The 20,031-nt window shown below is 46.7% G+C and overlaps 1 protein-coding gene across 3 annotated transcripts in view; it reads right to left on the reverse strand.

Annotated features, from left to right (window-relative positions):
• JCAD (junctional cadherin 5 associated) overlaps nt 1-20,031 on the reverse strand; it is a 62,383-nt gene that overhangs the window by 19,934 nt on the left and 22,418 nt on the right. For 2 of the 3 annotated variants that reach the window (XM_074833247.1, XM_074833236.1), the window contains exon 1: nt 9,091-9,187. The exons of the other annotated variant lie outside the window; for it this stretch is intronic. The gene's annotated coding sequence lies outside the window, so the exon portion shown is untranslated. Of the gene's footprint in view, nt 1-9,090; nt 9,188-20,031 lie in introns of those variants that run through there. 3 annotated transcript variants of the gene reach the window in all.

Genomic DNA, 20,031 nt, shown 5'->3' on the forward strand with positions numbered 1-20,031 from the left:
GAAGCAGCTCTTACCTCCATGCTTTGAAATGGCTTGCATGCCATTGAATCCTCCCTGCATGGTGTTTCGAGGAGCCCATTGGTATGCTCCTTCCTTCAGCTCTAGTTCCAGAGAGCGTCCTGGCACAGCACCCACGTATTGGGTGGGAGACCAGAAGTGACAGAGAATTTAGCCCTGGCTGCACTCTGTTACATCTCACCCGCCCTCTGCTACTTGAAATAAAATGGAAGGTGGCAACCCTTTAACTGTTTGAATACAAACCCTGAAGTCCTTGTGCATGATTCACCCTGCCCACCTCTGCAGAACTATTTATAACATTTTTGTAAGTGATTCTGTACAACTTTACAGAAGAGAAAACATCAAAGGAACATGATCCATATTGCAAAATGAAGCATACAAATATCATGAATTGCCAAAATCAAGGCACCCTGCATGGATGCACAAGTTGCTGCAGTCTGTAATTATATGACTTCAGGCTACTGAATTCTGCAGGACTCCTGCCTCAGTTGATGGGCAGGCTAGGTGATGCTAGTCTTCCTGGGCTTTATCTACAGCAGCTATCCAAACACTGTTCTGAAGACAGAGTTACTAACAGGCATCTGAATTACAAAGCCTATTATCTAGATGGGTCATACATTAAACTGGCTTATCTTCACTCATGTCTGGGTGACATTATTCCCATTTTATATCAGACGTGTGCCAGACAGAAGTATTTATGCAGACAGACTAAAGTGAAAACAACCCTCTCCATTCTAGGCGCCCAGTCTGAAGTGCCTACAACATGATTTTTTAAAGCACTTATCCTTAAAAGTGAACTAGGTACACTCAAAAGAACTGCTGCAAGAACCTAGTGACTATGTACCACCCAAGTGTGGCAAGTCAGCTGTCCACACAATGAAGACACTGGATGAGCCAAAAAATTCGTTGCAGTAATTTGTCTACTGTGCTCTCCTCCATCCCTCTGCCCATCTCATCCAGCACCAACACCTTTGTCCAGGCAGCCCCATATCCCTCCCACCTCTGTTAACTCCTCATCACCATGCACCCCAGTGCCTTCATTTCCCACTTTCCACACCCACCTGTCCTTCTTGCCACCCCTCAGCATCCCTTCCCTGCCTTCCCAACTCCTGGTCCCACCAGTCCTCTTCCCACACAGCCCACCACTGTGCTAGCCAGCCTGCCCTGCCCTCCTGTACCCCTTACAGCTTCTCCTGACCCGTCCTCAGTTCGTGTCCATCACTCCAATTTCCTCCTTCCCACCCTGATGACCAGCTTCTGTCCTGTCTGCATTTCCAGCAGAAGCACCTCTGTGCCCCCTCTCTGCTCCCAGGGCCGAGACCCCATCTCACCTGTGCTTGGAAAAAGCAGGAGCCGTCATTTCAGGGTCAATCCAGCTCTACTGCCGCAGCCCTAGGCAGGGGCACTACACCAGGGCTAGGCAGGCAGGCTCTGCTCGAACATCCATCGGAGTAGTTAGGGCACAAGAGCTGTCCCTGCACAGGGCTGGGTCATGAGAGGGCTGCTCAGAACCAGAGGCCGGGGGGTGCTGATGGATGGGAGGGAAAAATCTTTGGAAAACAGAGCAGCTAGAAACAGAGACAAATCTGCTGAGAACATGCGCAGATGTCTCCAAGCCTTGTCACCATAGATCCTGTTCCTGCACATGATGGCACCACAGCTCTCTATCAAACAGCTGGAGGATTTATTTTCTTTCCACTTTTTAATGTGGGCAAAACAACATTCCTTCTGTCCTCCCTCCTAATTTTTCTTGGAAATGGTTGAATTGGTTTAGCTGACGATATTAAAATAAATTTAGCCTGAGAGAGAGACACAACCTGAAAGTCTCAGATCAAGTGATAAAAGCCTGACAGACTACAGCAATGGAAAACAGGTTCTTGTAGAAGAAGTTTTAATACTAGATGGAACTACTCACTCAGTCTAAATATAACCCTGAGCTACATCCCAGGAGAATATCTAAGTCTTTGGCCATTGTAATTGCCTCTGTTTTCTCACTCTGGTTTTGCATGTGTGCATATGAGACAGCTTATCAAAAATAAACACATTAAATGAGGCTTTTACCTTGATCATTTCATCTTTTTTGGGACAATAAAGTCAGAGGGGACTGTAAATGGCAGGCTGCTGTGCTGCTGTGCATGCAGCCACCCTGTCATTCCATGCCCCTGCCCTCCACTGTGGAAACAACCACCACCACATTCAGTGGCTTGCAGACACACACTCCATCGGGAAAGATAAAATCCATGTGCTTGAAGAGCCTTCAGCAGTAATGTTCACTATGATTAAATATTAGAATTTAACTCAAAGACAGTCTAGAAGACAGGAAAAAGAGATTAGAGAATATTAATGTAAGCCTTGGCAGGGCTTAATTAAGTGTAGGCTAGGAGTAAGGAAGGAGTAGAGAACTAGCCAGGGCAGCCTCCAAGCCATGGGTAAATACCTCCTAGAAATTCCCAAAGGATGGGTGAAGGGCAAACGTTATTATCTAACTTCAAACAAAAGTGAGAAGGAGACAGATCTGAGGTATCATAGACCAAACAGCCTGGCTTTGATATCAACTCAGACAAATTATTATTCAACCCACTTGTAAATACTTATAACAGGTGTTGATTTATCGCAGAGCGGGAGGGAGCAAGTGTGCAATCCAGGAGGAGCAGTAGCCTTTCCAGCTCCCTGCTTCCCACCCTGCACTGCAGCTGCATCCACTCCCACATGATAAAGTCATGAGAAAACAGAAAATACAGACTTGTCAAGAACGAATTAAGTCTAATCAATTTAATTTTCTTCTTTGACGGAGTTGGGAGCATAGTGACTAGGGAGGAAAAAACAGTGGAAGTCACATATTGGAACGAGGAAAGCTTTTGATGGAATGGATGCATGTGATAGTCTTATATGCAAACCAGGTGAATACAATTGAGGTATAATTTACCCTAGGTGGGTATACAAATGCTTTGAATCTGTCCTCAAGGAATAGTTAGTAAATTCAATGTCAACCTGAAAAGACACATAAGGGCTGTGCCTGGGGTCTTTGCTCTATTCGGTATTTCCATTAATGACTTGTAAATTAGAATAAAGATTACAATTACAAATCTGTAGGGAGTGCTGCAAGCATTTTCAGGGATTACAATTAGAATAAAATCTTAATAAATTAGAGACCCAGTCTGAAACGAATGACTGAGATTCAATACAGGCAGGTGTAAAACACCATGTTGAAGAAGAAGGATGCAATGCAAAAATGCAAAATGAAGTGGTATGGCAAAATAGTCTCTGGGGCTAGAGCTGCAAAGAAAGGACATCAGGAGTAGTGCAGGGCTTGGTACACACAGGTGAATATGCCTGGAGATATACTAAGAGGAGCATCACATGTCAGGCTCTTTACTCCTCTCAGCCCTATATCCAGTTTTGGGCCCTACCTCAAGCAAGATGCTGCTCCCTGTCACTTGCTCACAAGAACTATAAAAAGTTTAGGAAGTGTGACCCCTGGAGAAGAGGGTACAAGAAGTGGGCTTGTTTAGTTGAAGGAAAAGGGAGGAGGAATGAAGGTGAGAGAACGAGAGATGATAACAAGTTTTAAATATGTCAGGCTGCTAAAAGGCAGTGATAATCATGTCCTGCTCCCTGCGGATGTGGAAAACTGAATGGACTGGCTTAGCATGCAGTGAGGGAGATTTAGGTTAGATATTAGGAGGAACTGTCTAGCCATGATGATAGTTAACCACCGGTTACGCTGGGACGCTGTAAATCTCCATAAGTACAGGTTTTCAAGAACAGGCTAAATGAAGATCTATCAGGAATGGTGCAGATGAAGCAGATCCTGCCTCAGAACCAAGAGATTTGGGATGGAAACTAAACATTTTGATGTTCCTCCTCTCCACCCCCCCAAAAAAGGTATTGTTTTGTTGGCATGCCCCACACATTTCCAAGAAAATCAAAACTCTTCTGTACAAGATTCCCAGTCTTGTAAATAGCCACCTCACCCAAATTACAACGTGGCTTTCCCCCCGCTACACCTGTCCAAAGTAGAATGACCACTTTACCACAAAATGCCACCAAGGACCTAGCTTGCACCCTCTTTTCCTGACATCCTCTGCATTGCAGGCAAGAGTGAGGGGGTGCCAAGGGCAGGCAGGCCTGGCAAGGTGGCAAGCAGCACTTAGTAGGAACAGAAACTTTGCCTCTCTTCCAGGGATGGGAGGGACAGAGAGACTGAAACACAAGAGACATGCTACATGTTGAAGGATCCTGAGCAGAGAAGAGGCAGTAGGCAAGCTGAGTGGAGGCACAAGAACGGGGTCCTGACCAAAGGACTCTCATCAGATCACGACCATGCACCAGGCAAAGCTTCAAGAAAGTTCCCATTACAGCCAACACCATACTGAGGGCTTCAAAGCCGCTAGTGCTAAATGCATAATCACCTCTGCTGAGTACATGCGAAGATGATGTGCCACAGCCATTGATAGAAGATAAGCCAACTTCATGTTGGCTCCCACATGTCTTCCCAGGCCAGTCTCTCCCATTCATCTCACAGAAATTAAAAAGAAACCTGTGAATTTTTGTGTTTAAACCTCATTACCTGTGGGCAGGAGAGTTCACATTTTTTCTCTAACACAGATTCATAGACAGTGAAAATTACAGTTCACATTCTCTTTTCATTCTTTGAGCAAAACATCCTCACTGAAATCACCAAGGAACTGTGCCAGAGAATAAATTAAAGATACGACGTGTCTCCAATAAAATTAGGAAGTGAAGAGGAGAAGAGGAGCAAGTCTTAAAGAGCTTATTTAACTCTCAGAAGGTAGTTATTCCTGTCTTGTATGTCACCAGTGCAGATGCATCAACAAACCCACTGTGGTATGAGAGAGAGCACAGAGCATCTCCTGGGGGAGACCTTAACGAGTGACAGCTGCTCTCCAGGGGTTGCCAGCCCTGTTTGTTAGGAGGTTTCAGGTCATATTTCAAAGCTCACCCTCTCAGATTTGCCAAGAAAAAATGGTAGAGAGATAGATAGATGAGTACTGGGTTCACACAATTCTGAAATACGTGTCTGACAGTGAATGGATGAGAGTTTGTATCCGAAATAAGGTTGATTTTTAAATCTGCCAATAGGGTTGATTTTTAAATTTCCCATGGACCAATCCAGCCCCGACTGAGCACTGATTCGCTGAGACTCATAAGCATCCAAATAGAAGTAAACGCATAAAAGGGAGAGAGGAAACGTCCAAGCATGCAAAGATACTGCTGTGCCTATTAGCTGGTTTTGAAAATGTCAACGGCCTGCTTCCACCGATGACAGAGCAGCACATTACTCCACTGAAATTGGTCCAGAATTTTTTTAGAGAAGGAGCAATTGTTAAAGAGCACTCACTGCTACTCTGTTCTCCAGATATAACCAGTCCTTAGACCAATTGGCAGCATATGGTGTATTTCCTCAAATGACAGCTTTTGTTTGTCACAACAGGAGAACAAAATAGTACATTTATTAAACAAAACGTAATTAGCCAACTCTTTCCCTCCCAAAAAGGAACTCCAGAAGAGGGTATTTTTTAGGACTCGGACAAATGTTTCCATGCTGTTTACGACACTTTTGTACGGAGCAATTCACTCTGGTGGAACAAAACACATGGAACCACATTTGTTGCTCACATCTTAAAATCAAGATGTTAAACCACCTATGGGCAAAGTGCTAATAAGCTACTCCCATGCTAGGACTACATGGATCATTATTACTGTTTGCATTTTTTTTAGCAGAAAAGCTCTCCATCTGTACAAACCAAAAAAGAAAGGATCTCCAAAATAACTGTATTAAATCTTTCAAAATACAAATTTTTAATAAGGGATCTATCACATAGTTGAACTTCTTTGAGGTGACAGTGACATGACTTATAGAGCCTGGGCTCTGTGATCAAAAGGATTACACACATTAGCATCCTACTAATCACAGCAGGACAGGCCGGCCCATCAGGCCAGGACTCATGGAGGAGAGATCCATAAACAAACACTTTCTCCCGCTCACAAACGTGGCTGGGAGCAGAGGTGTTCCAAGGTTGGTGTGGTCTTCTCCTCTTTCAAAGAGATAAGGATTGTGTCTGCCGGAGTAAGTAAATTCTCAGCATAGTCTTACACATCTGTTTGTTTACTCATTTTCAGACATTACCATCCTCTCCTGTGTTGTTATCCCTTTTATATTACCCTTGTATGTATAATCAAATGCCCTCTCTTCTGGATTGACCCTCTGCTTCTTCCTGTATTATAGATGTCTTTGATCTTTCTTTCTTGCATCTGTGTGTCCTGCCTTGTAGTCTCAGCAGGATTTCCCCCCGACCCCTTGCTCTACCAGAAAATAAATGCCAAAGTAGCATTTGTGTGCATTAGCGTAGAAAAAAATAAGACAGACACTCAAGAAGCCTACATGCAAGTGCCGCTGCGGTGCTGAGGCACTGCGTGTGTTGGGCAGGGCTGCCTGCCGGTGAGGTAAACCCAGGCTGTGAGAGGTGGCCCTGCTCCTGAGCACGGATGAGCCCCCCGGACCAATAAGACAAGCAGCCATCATCATGATGGGGGAAGAGGAATCATCCTAAAATTTCACATACTTGGTGACTTGCAAGGCGCCCTTGGCATTTCAAAAAGCAGAACTCTGCCTTTAACTTTTTTAAAATTTTTTTGACTAGCTCAGATTTCAAACCCCCTTCCCTTGTCCCACATTTGAGATGGTCCAAGTTATGGCTGACAAATTCTATTAATATCCTAACTGTAATACACTTGGGTGACAAAGAGGCTGCTGCTGATTTTTGTTCTCTGCGGGCCCTGCCAATACCAGAAGAACTGATGGTTATCTCTAGGTAGATGTGAAAAGATGCCATCAGTTAACACAGAGACCTTAATGATCGCATCAAGACTGCTGAAAGGCTGACCAACCCCTTCCTTCGTAGCTGGAACTGGTGAGTAAGCTTCCCCAGCAAGCCCGAGTCCACTGGCTCTTGAAACAAAGCACAATAACAAGGTTGCAGAAAGTGAGATAACCCTTTCCACTCAAGAAGTGGAAAACAACATCTGTTAAAAAACAAATAAACCGGTGTAATGGCTTCAGCAAGAGACCCAGAGGATTTTAGAGATGCAGCTCGTGGCTTGGTCAACACATTGTGAACAGCAAATTACAAGAGAACAATTGTTTCATACCAAGCTCTCCCACCCCTGAACTCCCTCAAGGTTAATTAGGATGGCCTCTGGCCAAATTAATTAGAAGAGAAGATTTGGGCAGGACTTTGCTATGAGCTCGTAACTAGTTCCAAGGTGACCGAGAAGTTCAGAAATGCCTCACCTTCCAAATAAAGCCTGCTTGGCAAAAACCAAGCTCACATGTGCCATGTCATTTCTCTGACAATCAGGAGAAACACTTAAAAGCAATCTTTCTCTAACTAACGGCTAAGGCAGAAGAATTTTCTGCATCCTTCCCAACGAACAATATGCCCTTGTTTATTTTCTGTGTGCTTTTTAGGTCATAAGAGGCCAGTGAAATTATGCATCTAAAGAACAATATACTACTGTAATATGCCACTTGATACACACAGCCCGGCAGACTCTGACAGATCTATCTTTTCCAAGAGCTGGTGAATATATGCAGGCGAAATCCTGATCACCATAGGAAGAGAGGACGAAGAAGAGGGCCCAGCCTTCGAGACAACAGACTAAATTAGTGTTTTAGTTAGCGTTATAACATTCCCCGGTGGCACAGCTTAGGAGAGCATCCTTCCTTGAGGGGGATAGCCCTGCTCCGCTTCTCTACCCTGCAGCAGCAACCTGCCTTGACCTCCTCCGGACTCCTGCTGCCCTCAGCATCCTTGGCAAAGGGAACAGCTGGCAGGACCACACTTTTTTCCTCCAGGTGGTACCATGGTGAGTGGTAGAACTGCACGAACATAGTAGGATAGGGCAGATCTAGACCCTGTGATTACAAACAGCGCTGGCACAAATTGAGGCTCTCACAGTGGCTGCATCTCTGAACTGCAGAGCCCTTCTCTGTCATTAATCTGATATTCTTTAGTTTGAAGCTGGAAGGTTGCTATTTTCCATGTGTCTGTTACCCACAAACAGCAACAGCGTTTCTGGGCAGAATTGGAACTTCTAAAATAACAAAGAGAAAATGCTTCAGCTCATGCAAAGAAGTGTAGCTGAATACTTCTTGGCAGGACACAATTCTCATTGTCACTAGCCAAGATTTAATGTCTTGACTCTGTGGATCAGACTGACTACTCGGAACAGTTACATCGTATTTTCACTTAAAGACATGGGCTGGAGTAACTTAACATGTAGGGTCCATGCCACAAAAAAGCCATTATTCTCAACTCTTGACAAAAAAGAAAGGGAAAAAAAAAACAACCAACAAACCCTTAATAGATGCAAGAGTCCTTTGGCACAGATCCAGTGGCAGACTAAGGCCATAATTTGTAATTCTGAGGCAATTATGAAATGACATAACAGCACAGATCTCTTTCTGACAGAATAGCTTTTTTTTTTTTTTTTTTCAACAGTACATGCTTTAAAACAACCACCAAAAAAGAAATAACCCGAAAGGTCTATTTGACTGCTGTGTAAATAGCGGAATAAGATTAAACACCAAGAGGGGCGGCAGTTGGGTGTTTCAGACCCTGATGCCACATCCTGGTCGGTGTCGGCGGGAACCGGCACCGAGTCGCAGCCGGTGCCCAGGTCCCGGGCTCCGGGGCCAGCAGCGACAGGGCGCGAAATAAAGGTGAGCGGCTCCCACCAACTTCCCCGGGGCTCCTGCTCCAGGAGAGCTCCCCAGGGGACCTGGGCCCTGCGGAGGGGCTCGGGATGTCGGCAGAGAGCCCCTCGACAGATGAAGGCGGGGGGAGCACCGAGCAGGTGCAAAGCGGCCGGAGAAGGGAAGGGAACCCCGAGGGAACTGTGTGCGCCCCCCCGGGTGCCGCGCATCGCCGCCCGCCGTGGGACATCTCCGAGTCCCCCCTTCGCGTCGTTTCTTCTTCCCCCCCCCCTCTACTCCGTCCCCGCTCCTCCGGCTGCCCACTACCCCCTCCACGACCTGCCGGGACTCACCTCTCTGGGCGGCCGCCGCAAGACCCTCGGGGGGCGGCTGGGGCCGCCGCACTCAGCGGCAGCCGGGAGGCGCCGAGCCCGCGGCGGGGCGGGGGGGGGGCGGGACGGGGAGAAGGGGGGGGGCGGGCGGGGCGGGACCGCCCCGCCCGCCCCCCCCCTTCTCCCCGTCCCGCCCCCCCCCCCGCCGGCGACGAGCATCCCAGCCGAGAAAAAGCTCCGGTTTCTCCACCGAAAAGACATTGCGGAATTTTTTTCTTTCTCCCCCCCCCCCCTCCCCTTTCTTTTTTTGTGCTTTTCTTTTTTTTTTCCACCCCGTCCCCGCACAGAGCCGTCCTGGCACAGCCTGGATGACCGGGGACATCACCCCCCACCCGCCGAGCCATGGGGGACACATTTCTCTGCCCTCAGCGAGCTGCAGGCACCGGCCCTTGCAGGCATTACACGCTGCCCTCCCAGCCCGGAATCCACCCATCCTCCTTTAACTCATCTCTGTAAATACATTTCCTTGCACACCGGGGAGCTGATGTCCTGCACCGGCGATGAAACGGGTGTGAGGCACTTGCAAGCTAAAAAAGCCGAGCCCTGGAAGGTCTGGTTAGCTTCAAGCACCAAAGCCTGCTCCCTGGGCGCTTAGCCGCAAAGCCAGGTCGGGGACATGTCTGACACTGTGCATCCTTCCAGAAAGATAACCCAGGAGGGCCTGCCCCAAGAACCTTCCCTGGCAGTGGCAGCCCTGCCAGGAGCACACTTTTACAGGGACCAGGTTGTTTTCCCCGAAAAGTTAAGCAGGCACCTCCTGCCCCCTCTCTCCACAGCTGAGCTCAGCCAATGGCTTGTCCGAGAAGAAAAACATCAACTTTCTTAGCCAAAGGAAAATCTGCAGAAGGGAAGACCAGGGTCCACCAAGGATGGAGAGAGACCAAAGAAGACCCCTCCAAAGCTCACTGCACCTGTGGGCAGCCACCCGCATGCCCAAAGGGCTTGTCCTCGCCATGGTTTTCGCTGTGACATCCACAAGTGTTTTTGAAGCATCACTGGTTGCCTACTTCTCCACCTCTCCCCTCCCTGTCATTTATTCAGCCTCTAGAAACAGGTGAATAATTTGCAAATCTGTTTTGGTTTAACGACACTCTTAAAAGGGTATGTTTGTGAATCATTTACTTCAGCAATTGCTTGGGCCCAGCAACTGCTCGCCATGTCTTAATTGACTTTTACCGTAGGCTATCAAAGCGCTTTACACGTGTTCATAAATTGAGTCCTATTGAATACATGCTCTAGTTAAAAGCAGGAAAACAAGAGCAGTGAAGTTATGAGATGAGTCCAAGGTCAGGGGAGAAGTCTGCAGGAGAGCCCAGAACTGAGTACAGGTTTCCCGGTGCCCCGATTTTGTAGGGTTCTGGGAATAATTGTCATTGACCTGCTTTTCTACGGGCATTTCTTTTTGTCTTCCAGCAGCGAGCCTCTGAGCCTGCAGCTGCTGACACATGAAGCATATACCAAGGGCAATGCCACCAGCGACTGGGGGACCTCCAGCAGGACCCTGCGCAGGGACCTTACACCCCATCCCTGCAGAGTACCTGTGGAGTTCTCCGTGGCTTTGCTGGGTGGGAAACCCCTGTATTTTCCCATGGTAAAGCCTTGTAACTGACACAGTCAATCACCAAAAGGTTTAGGTTTTGTTACAGAGCAGCTTCTTGTGGGTGTGGTAATAGCACAGGTTTCCATCAAGGAAGCTGTGCTGGCACAAGTTACTGTTTATTATTTAAATATCTTGACTCTGACAGTCAAATTGGGAGCTGTGGGTGTTTTTTAATACCCGTCTCTACTGTCTTGTATGAAAAAAACTCCAGGATGATTTTCTCATCTGCATGGCTGCGGCTCTGAGCTGTTTGCTCTCCTTGGTTGTAGGAGACAGTCCTGTTTACATCCCTCCTTCCTGAGCCAAAAAAGCTTTTGCTCCCTGTTGGGTAGTTACGATGCACCGCACAGAGCAGGTCCTCACTGCCAGAGCTCTCGGCTCTCCGTTGGGAAAGCTGCTGTGGCACTGGCTTTAGGGGGTGGGAAGAGGTGGGGGACAGGCTGGAGCTGTCACTCCAGTCAAGGAAATCTGGATCATTTACTGAACAATGTCAAGGTGAAGGGAAGGGATGGCTTTTTGTCTTCAGGAGGACACAGCCTGCAGAGAGTACGATAAAAGCGCAGAGGACAGCACACCTCAGAGCTGCCTCTCTGAACCTGGGGGTATTTTTTGTTATACCTCTTCTGAGAGCACTTTGTGGGCTGCAAAGGGAGGCGCAGCCCTTGGAAGGAGGCACTTCTGCAGATTTGGAGTCCTGCAGTCGCTGAAGATTTCCCCTGAGTGAAGTCAAAAGGCCTCGAGTTGAGAAACAGAGCTTTCCTCCTAAAAAAAAGAAAACAGCCACCTGTGCTTCTAGCTCTTCTGTTACAGAGAAAAGCCTGAAAACCTGAGCTGAACACAGCTCCATGGTCAGACACCAGGAAGAAAACTGCATGATTTTTGAGACAATCTGAGGGATCTCCCAGGCTGCATTCACAATAAATGACTAATGACAGGTGGCAGCCCCAAGCTGTGCCCGCGTGGGGTTGCCCAGGGGGCTGGTGTGACACATGAAGCCGTTAGTCTTTGGTTTGGGAAGTCTGGGTGCTGTGATCCTCGGTGGCAGAGTGGCTTTCAGGGACTCCCTTTGCTCCCACTGCATCTTGCCTTCTGCCTATTAGAGAGTAAACTCTTTAGGCAGATGTTGCTTCTGGTTTTGCCTTAGCTCAGTGCCCAGATCAATGGGGTTGTGGTCTGAGGTGGCTACTGCAATGCAGACTGTGACTGCCAGGAGAAGGGCAAAGATGAAGACAAACAGAGGAGGCAAGAAAATAATTCTGCTTTTTGATGGTAGAGCAAATGTGCACAACTGATGGAGCATTGCTCCCCTGCAAAGCCCATGGTCCTGCAGCCACCTGGGAAAATCTCCCTCTTCTGGCTCTTTCCACAAAAGGGGACCATAGTTGGCCATTCTTCAGTTTAGAGCTCCAGCCTCTAAAAGGTTGGAAGAACTAAATGTGTCTGTGAAAGAAGCGTACAAATGGGGTCTGCGGAAGAGAAAAGAGTGCTAAAGTCTCTGCCTTGCCTCAGAGGACTCCTGAGATGGGTGAAAATCAGTGTGATGGGGCCGGGTGGCATGATGGGACAACAGAGGAGAGAGACATATAAGCCCCTCTGCTTTGCACGTCTTGCAGGGGGCAAGGACAAGGACAAAGAAACCATGAATCAAAAGCTGATGGTGGCTGTGTGTGGCAAAGGCGGGCATCTGGACAGGAGCATGGGGGGGCTGCCCAAACCCAGCAAGCAGTAAAGCCGTCCCCGGTGTCACAGCAGTCAGCTTCAGCTCAGCATCCCGTGGGACACAGTAGAGCGGGTCCGCGTGCCTGGGCAAGTGGGAAATGCCGAGGCTCGGCTCCTCGGTAGACAGAAAGCAGCGCCTGCAAGTCTGAGTGAGTGGCCATTATGGACAGAAATCGTGGAAAGCAGAAACACACAAACACGAGGGAGACAGGCCAGATGGGGGAAATACAGATGAATTAATGCACAGGGAAGGGAAAAGGAAAAACACACAGGCATGCTGCACGCCAGCCAGCTCTTCAGCAACAGCCCTGCTGCGTGCCATTGCTGTGATGAGTGAATGGGAAGTCCTGCTCTGCTCAGGGCAAGTTATTGCTGCTTTATGCCTTTATAATTCTCTCTGGCCTCAAAACCTCCCTGATCGGGAGTCCTCTGTTTATGTTTTATGTCCCATCAGCAGTGTTGCTGCTCAGAGCTTTCCTGCCGTTCCTACTGCGCTTGTTGCAGGCTTGGAGTCTCATTTCTGGAGGTGATCCTGCATTAGTGGTTTTTACATTGGAATCAAGCAGATTTCTTCATAATTTGGTGTGGTTTGAAGTGACTAGGTGCATTAATTATTCCCTAAAAGACTGTAACAATTTTTGTCTTAGGTCCAGTTGCCAGGAATGTATTTAGGAACATACGCTGAAATCACCACATACCTGAAGTTTACCATAACTAACTAGCCACAGATGTGCTATTAAACCTGTGCTTATTTTTTCGTCTTGTCCATCCTATATGGCATGTTACAGCCATGATATATTAAACTTTCTTAGAACAGATGCTAGTCATAAACAAAACAGCTATTACCCATTTGCAAGAAAACATGTCACATTACCCATCCCGCCAGTAATCACCTGTTTATAGAATTGGCACCTCTTTTTAGTTTGGAACAGAGGAGTTTCAGATATTTTATTGCTACATCAAGGGAAACACTAAGCATTGCTGTGAAAAGGGGATGTTTTCATTTGCCTGTTCTTTGGTGCTTCTTTAGCAGTATTTTGACCTGCTATTCAGAGATTCAATTCTTGAACTACTTTATCACTTCCTAAGCATCCCAAAGAAACAGATGGGATGGGTGTGCATTGAATCGATGGAAATAGTTCATGGTGCTGGGTGGTGACCATTCTGGAAGGATGATTTAATACACAGCAGTTGGTGTCTGTGCAAGGTGCTGGGCCACAGGCTGCTGGGGAGGAGTAATAGTGCACTGAAGGAGAGTATTTTCCTTTAGATGTAAGGACTCAGCTATCATGTCTGTTAGATATACCTGAGAGTCCTAAAGTATGACACATGGATGCATGCTGGTGGGAGGAAAAAATGGGGGAAAAAAGCTAAAAAGTAAAAGACTAGTTAACACAGAGGAAGTGTACACCCATATTGTGTGTGTTTCTGAACACTGTGAAGACTGCCAAAAGGCTAAGAGGTGTGGCACACAAATTACCCTTCAGAATTTAGCTGGTTTACATTTGGGAAAATTAGGTAGTGCTTCCAAAACTTTTGAAGTGCTAAATATTGTTAAAATAATCCTTACAGCTCTTTCATTCAAGGACTTGGCTCAGGGTACTCAGCAAATATTAATGAGTTTCTCATCATAACACCCAGGAGAGATGGGAAGTTATCACAGTAATTACCCCTGTCGCCCAGCTGAGGAACAGAACAGTTAGGCCTCATTTTTCAGGAGAGTTTCCTGACCAAAATATTTTTACAGTCGTTCAGCTGAAAAGCTCTTGAGAAGGGTTAGGAGTTCCAGCTGGCCTCCCAGCAAGGTGTCGGGATTGGGGAGGGAGAGGTAGAGGAAGGTAGAGGAAGATGAAAGGGGAATAGTTAAGCAGTAGTGAAGCCTATTGGTGTTGGATCTATCTTATTTTTCCTGGTTTAAAATTTGGATGCTTGCTACTCTAGAGAAGGCTAATCCCTGCATTCACTCACTAAAGTAATATAAATTTGATGAATTATGTAAAAGGGTATACGAATGGTATGATACAGATGTTATCACAGCTTCATTGATCTGTATGAGGGTACATATGGAGGCTAAGCTGTGACTGCCACATCGTCATTCCTGTTAGTGATGTGAGCTTTGCTCATTAAGGAGTGAAGTCTCACAGGCACTGGGAAGTGAGGTCACAGCTGAGAGGTGTGCAGCTGGGAAGTTGTCTTTTCCCAAGCACAGGCAAGGTTTTAGCTTGATTTCTCTAATCAGAAAGAAGGGTTTTAGCAAGAGCTGTGGATCCCATTAATATCACTGTGTGGACTAGTGGAAAACACACTTCAATTAAGGTAGAAGAAGAGCAGGCCCTGGTCAGATCTTGTGTATTACCACAGGATGTTGATCTCCAGGGAAATGCCCACTTCACCATTACTTGTGAGTGCTCGGCATCTCCCAGCCAACACTCAGCAGCCCATCAGGTCGTGTCTGATGTCCAGCAGTAGGATCCACCCTGTCCTCCCACCAGATTTCTAGCTATACCTCAGCACCGTCCAACTGTGACTCCAGATTTACTGTGGCAAGTTCAGATACTGACACGTTGGAGTTACAGTGAAGGATGAGAGCAAGCTCAGGTTGCCCACAGGCATTACCTTGAAATTCTTTGCCTTTTTCATGAAATTAATTGCAAATCTACATTGAAAAAAAACCCACAACAGACTTCATCTGCAAACATATTCTTAGTAATATAGATAATTTAACTTGCAGACACATAGTGTGTGCTGAGCAGTTCTTTATCTGGGAGAATAGAGTCTGAAATAGTGAGGCACCTGGGGGAGGACATGCATAAGGGGCAGGGTGATAGAGGTAAGTAATGTAGAAACAGGAGGGGTGGTTTGGGAATGTCTCCTTCCTTTCCTACATATATGTATAAACAATTACTGGAAGATGGCAAATACAGTACTGATAAAAGGATTCTTACTTATTTGCGCTGATATAGCTAGGCTGTGAAAATCCCTGCTGTAAGATACAACTGAATGAGGTTTACAAGGAACAAACAAAAATATATATGGATGCTAAAAGAACCTATAGTTAGAGCAGCAAATATTAAGAAATAGAGTCTGGAGGGGTTACACTCTTCAAAGCTTTGGCCAGACTGTAATTATTGGGAAAATAAAGGAAACCTGCCCTGGAGCAGGTTACCCCCTTCCCCCAGCCTTGGTCACTGCCATTTAGAGAGACATGGAGGTGCTGAGGGACCTGTGCACAGCCAGGCAGGGGCATGCAGTAGGATGGGGAGTCCCATAGTCCTCCTGCTTGCCTTTAGAAGGCAGAAGATAAACACAGCTTCAAAACTGAGAGGCTATCCTTCCCACAGCACTTGCACTTTGAGCAGTGTGGCCTTGGGTCCTGCTCACGCTGAGCCTCTGCAGCAAGCGCTTCTCCGGGGAGCGCGGGTTCACTCTGCAGAGGGGAGCATCGTGGAAATGGTGCATTTTAATACAAAACCACAGAACACAATAAAAAGGCTCTTTTTATAAATGTTCTGTGGTGTTGTTTGTATTAATTCTATTAGGACTCAAGTAATAGCTATTTAACTATTATTAACTAAATAACCAATTTCAGCTTTTAGCTGTGGTAACATTAATTTTTAAATCTTATGTTTCAAAAGGCAGCACTGCTCTTTCTGATATACTGCCTCCATCCTATAGATCCACATGAACTGGTTTTATGAGATTAAGGGGAGAAAACTATCTATAGTATGTTGTTTGGGTTTTTTTGTAAGAAAAGTTGAGCACAGTAGCAAAGGCAGAGCATGAAGAAAGGTCTGTCTGTAACAGGAGTACTCAAAAAGTTCAACAAGAGTTTGCAAGACCCCTTCATGCCAGTGCATTCCCGCAAAAAGCCTCACCCAAAAAGCTGAAATTACAGTCCCTCTCCGTTAAAGAGAAAAAATGTGAGAATGGCTTGTAATTTTTGAACCAGAAAGCTATGTTTATCTTCCAAGGAACAGCCCTGTGAAGATGTGACTGTCATCCAGGGTTAAAGAGCAGGCAGAAAGCCCATAGAGGGACTGGCCCTCAGCAGCTCAACACCCGGCACCAGGCATCTGTCTCCTCGGGTGGGGGGATGCTCCTGTTATCTAGCTGATATATACCAGAGTGTCACGGCTTTCTATATCCAAACACATCTTGACACTGGAGATTACACAGATCCCAGAACTCTGGAGTGAGGCCAGGGATGTGCACCGACCCCGGAGCAGCTCACTGCCACGGAAGCAGGCAGAGGCAGCATGGAGAATCGATATCAGAGACCAATGACATGTCACGGCCATCTCAAACAGGCCAGGGGGTCAAAGGATTATGACTCAAATCCATTCTTCATAGCAAAATCTTTTCCAAATGCCTGACTTAAAGCTATGAAATCACACAAGGAGTGTGCTGTTATCTGTGGGGGTGGTACAGACCCACCTCTGCTTCCAGCAGGAATCAAAAAAAAGAAAAATATAGCTGTGCAGAGCATCCCCGTTGCACAGAGTCATGCTCGCCAAGCTGCTTTCCTTCCCCCTCACACCTGCTGGTGGACAGGTTTAGAGGAGTGAGTGGGGATGTGTCTTAAGCCCCACAGTAATAAACTTGCCTTGTGTATGTATATTTTAGTCTTGAATTTAACTCTTATTTGCTCTCATATTATTTTACAGCAGAGTATGCACTTCTGCAGATACTGCTGTCATCTCTATTTCTTACCTGCTGTCCACTGGAATTGCTTTTGGAGGGACTGGAGAGGAGACATATTTTTGGAAAACTATTTGTGCCAGGAACTTATCTGAGCAGCATTATGGAAACATGGTTTTGCTCGATAACCTTTTAAGTTACTGCAGCTGTGCAAAGGAGTGCAGCACCAACACCAGAACTTCAGCCTGCACCATAAAGGTTTGCAGGTCTGTATTTGGGTTTTAAAGTCATTGAAATCTATTAATTATCTTGTAGAAGTTGATACTGATATTACAAAGAAATCTTGCTTGAAAGGTAGAGAGAGATCCAAACTCTTATACCAACATGCTTTTCTTGTCAAGCTGAATTCTTCCATTTCCCTCCTTCTATCCAGGACCAGAGGGAAAATGGAACCAAGCACCAAAATAATAGAAGACTTTTATTAGGCAAAGCCTCATTCAGATTCATCAGAAGGTGTCCCTGTGCATTTTACTAGATTATTTTGTCCTGAGGCCACCTTCTGTACAATTTATACAGCCCCCAATTCACTAGAGGTCTTCCAGACTCATCAGTGGAAATTACACCTCTACCTCACCATATTCTCTCTGCTTCAGATCAGAAACAGCCACCATGGAAGCCTTTATTTATCACATCCTTTCTTTCACTGGCTCAAGCTTCACCCCTGATATTTGGGCATATTGCAGCACTACGATACAGAAGTGACATGCAGGCTCTCCTTAGGAGCCAAGCTGTTTAAAGACTGGGGTGATGCAGGACATTTATACCATGCAGACTCTTTAATCGCATCACCACCCTGCCCAACCCCAGTCACCCCACAGACAAATCCCTACTCTGGGGGTCCCACATACCCCTGCCCAGATGGGGTGGGACCTCACAAGACCTCCCTTCATCTCATAAAGACCAGAACCTAGAAGGGCATCCTTCATTCAAGCTGTGTTGGAGTGCCTTGTCTGTCCTCAGGAAGGCTCTGGGAGAAAAGCAGCCAGCCAGCCTCCAAATGAAGTGCTGTTTGAAAGGAGATTAAACCCTCCCCTGCACATGCAACTTATCATCAGGTAGACAACATCAGAGAAGCCAAGCTGCATCCACTCCAAGAAGAAAGTTAAAATAGAAATGAGCCTTCTTCAGCTCTGCCTTTTGTTGTGCCCTGCAGGCAGCATGCACCTGTGACCATGTATCTTCCAGAGTACGCTTGCCTAAAGTGAAAAATGGCAAATGCAGCCTTACCTTTTAATTCCCATCATTGCTAGAAGAGCCTCTGTTCTCCTATTCAACATGAAATTAGTGGTCATGAGCAGCACCACAAACCGTGTAGGTACTTGACACATCTCAGAAGGGAAGCTGAAGAGTGAGTTGCAAAGCTCAGTGCATAGCCTGCGTCCTTACAAGTGGTCACTCCATATTTAAGGAAAGAGGCAAACAATCACTCCAGAAATAACAATACTACTTTAAGATGCTATCCTCCTCTACCTGCCAGGAGCCACCTTCCTCTCTAACAGTGTCAGATGCAGGGACAGTGGAAGCTGCAAACCTATTTCAACACCAGGTCAGTGGTACTAGCCCAGCTAGGTTTCTAGAGTGCACTTAGGCTGATGGTTTTGCAGTGAAGCCAGTGAGGAAAGCTCTGCTGAGGGGTGTTTCCTTGTAGAAGTGATGCAGGAAACAGCTTGGGGCAATGACACCATAGCCCAGTACAGCTGTTTCTGCAGTGATCATTTGTTCATATCCTAGAATGCGTTAAAAGAGCAGCTTGGAGCATTTCTGTTGCTGCTTATCCTCTGACTGGGCTGTTGTTAATGCAACACTCACTCAATGAAGTGTTTGGGATGAGGTCCAAAAAAGCACTTAGGTGCCTAAATCCAAGACAGCGATTCACAGCTGCCTAAGGACTTAGGTTCCCCCTTTTGTACGCCCCTTTCCAGAATCTGTTTAAAAACCTGGACTTCTGCAATGGGGTGACTCTAGGTGCTGCCATACTAGCTGGGCTTGGCCACCTGCCTCCTGTCTTTCTGCCGTCCAGTGCTGCAGATGAGGTGGCTGTGTTAGGGGTCACTCAGATGCTCTGTGGCTATGTCCTGAGCTCTGAATTCAGCAACCACAGCTGCTCTTGCCCAAACTGTGGCCAGTGCTGCTCTTCCCCGTTGGTACAGCCACCATGGAGGTGGTGCTGCTGGCTGGCTCTTCGCAGCCAGAGAGTCATGATGAGCATGGCACAAGGGTGACTTGATGCTGATGAGGGAAGAGTCTGCCACTAGCCTGGCTTGAGTACGTTTTCCCCCATGTAGCACTCCCCTTCTCCCGCTCCCTAAGAGGGGTCCAGGATAGAAGTGATGAACATACCCATCACAGAAAACAGATGCTCCCTCTTCCACTGCCTTTGTTACTGATGGCCTGACAGGGAATGGTGAAGCCAGGTGGACTCTGCAGTCTGGTGGCTGTTGCATGTGTGGAAGCTGGGTGGGTCATGGGACACCAGGCTCAAAGCCATTCATACTGCCACCCATCAATAAAGCTGTACAAGAACAGCTTAAAGTCATTCCTAACATGGTATAAAATTCCTCCATTAACCAACTCTTCTGATACATTGCAGAGTATATCTGTCCATGTGCCTCTTTCCTCAAGATAGAGCTCAAAATAGTTACAGAAGTCTGGTTATTGAACTCCAGTGACTTACAAGGAGTGAGAGGGACTGTGTAGTTCCTCTTCTGCTACAGCTTATTCACCCTGCTCCTTGAAAAGCCAATTACTTCCCAGGAAGCTCTTGGGATAGATGACGAACTGAAGCACGTGTGCTGGGAACTCATTAGTTGGGATGGCAGCACCCCTTCTCATAGCCTGAGCATCTGTTTGGGTGATCTTTCAACTGCGTTCACGTGTCTTGTCAT

Source organism: Strix aluco, chromosome 1 (genome assembly GCF_031877795.1).
Source record: "Strix aluco isolate bStrAlu1 chromosome 1, bStrAlu1.hap1, whole genome shotgun sequence".
NCBI lineage: Eukaryota > Metazoa > Chordata > Aves > Strigiformes > Strigidae > Strix > Strix aluco.